Source organism: Eumetopias jubatus, unplaced genomic scaffold, assembly GCF_037043125.1.
Source record: "Eumetopias jubatus isolate StellerSeaLion01/CBP00866 unplaced genomic scaffold, mEumJub1_p1.0 scaffold_12, whole genome shotgun sequence".
NCBI classification, from domain to species: domain Eukaryota; kingdom Metazoa; phylum Chordata; class Mammalia; order Carnivora; family Otariidae; genus Eumetopias; species Eumetopias jubatus.
In genome coordinates this window covers 113,227,448-113,229,167 of record NW_028274818.1, presented here as the reverse complement: position 1 = coordinate 113,229,167, position 1,720 = coordinate 113,227,448, and the positions used below count along the sequence as shown (strand labels likewise).

At 43.7% G+C, this 1,720-nt stretch overlaps 1 pseudogene; it reads right to left on the bottom strand.

Annotated features, from left to right (window-relative positions):
• Window positions 1-423: 423 nt before the first annotated feature.
• On the bottom strand, window positions 424-1,516 carry LOC148162928 (deoxyribose-phosphate aldolase-like; annotated as a pseudogene).
• Window positions 1,517-1,720: the final 204 nt, after the last annotated feature.

Genomic DNA, 1,720 nt, shown 5'->3' with positions numbered 1-1,720 from the left:
AGTGCCAAGTCAGTGACTCCTGAATTTGTCAGATTATGGCCGGCAGCTCAGGGATGCTACGTTTTCTTTCACTAAAGACACGTTTCTTGGGCAGTTTAACGCCCCCCCCCCTTAGTATTTAATGCTGTCAAAGCTATGATTAATATTTTATTCAGAATTTTTAGGAGAAAATCTTCACAAAATTAACAATACAGATCTTCAAGTAATTAGGACCACTCTGAGGCACCTGAAAAGAATTCCATGTATGGATTCGTTGATTTTTTCTTTTATTCTTTGAATTAAATTCAGTGAAAGTTTTAAGGCGGGATAAAAGTCAGTTATCTATTCATTCCCTCATGTTTTAATTAAACAATTTTAGTGATTACGTAGAAAAACACATTTTACATGTTGCTGTAAAGCACTTTTCCGGAACTGGTCACAGATTTAAGACATCAGAAGATCATGATAGGCCACCTATCTTCCTGAAACGTGATGGTAAATCTGCCTCTCGATGTCCAAAACCAGAGTACTGGCACCTATTCGGAACAGTTCTGGCGTCAGCCATTCATCTCCCAGCTCTTCCTTCACACGAGAGAGACAAGCAAGGGAATCCTTGTCACTGCGGTGCCTCCTGCTGGTTTAAAGCCTACCTTGTTTCCAGTTTTCCAGAAGAAATCTCTAATGGCCCATAGCATTACTATAGCTACTGGGAAAGTGGCATTTACCGTTTCTTTTCCAGTAGAGGTCTTAATAAAGTCTGATCCTGCCATCATTGCGATCATACTGGCTTTATAGACATGAGTAAGAGATCCACGTTCTCCTGTAGCTAAGATGGTTTTGAGATGAGCCCCCCACAGGCCTTGCGAAACTGACCAATCTCATCACACAGGGCTTCCCGCTGGCCGCTCAGCACCAAGGTCCTATTAATCACCACATCGATTTCCATAACTCCATTTTCCACAGCCAATCTGATCTCTTCCAATCGTGTTTTTAAATGAGTCTGTCCAGGGCGCCTGGGTGGCTCAGTTGGTTAAGCGACTGCCTTCGGCTCAGGTCATGATCCTGGAGTCCCGGGATCGAGTCCCACATCGGGCTCCCTGCTCAGCAGGGAGTCTGCTTCTCGCTCTGACCCTCTTCCCTCTCGTGCTATCTCTCATTCTCTCTCTCAAATAAATAAATAAATAAATAAATGAGTCTGTCCAGCTGGAAAGCCAGTGGGCACGGAAGCCACTGGGATGGTACAGCCTGGGGCCTTCAGTGCTTTAACCGCATCACACAGCCGCGTGGTGTAGACATAAACAACAGTGGTCATAAGGCCTTTATCACACATATTTAAACTTTTTAAGAGAGCTTCCCGGATTGGATACTTGGCTTTATAACAGAGCCTTTGAACGTTGGATGATGTGTCATCGTCTGAAAGTGTAGTAAGACCTATAAAGGTAATGGCTTTCAGGAGCCAAGCAGCTTCCCACTCCTTTTTCACTGTTCTGCAAGCCTGGATTTATTCTGCATGCCTCAGAACTGCGGGTTGATTCATTTCTTACTTTTATTCCTAGATTTTTTTTTCTTGATGCAATTGTAAATGGCATTGTTTTCTTATTTTCTCTTTGTGGAAGTTTGTCATCACTATACAGAAATGCAACAAGTTGGGACACCTGGTAGCTTAGTCAGTTTAAGCATCTGTCTTTGGCTCAGGTCACAATCCCAGGGTCCTGGCATCGAGAACCTCATTGGGCTCCCT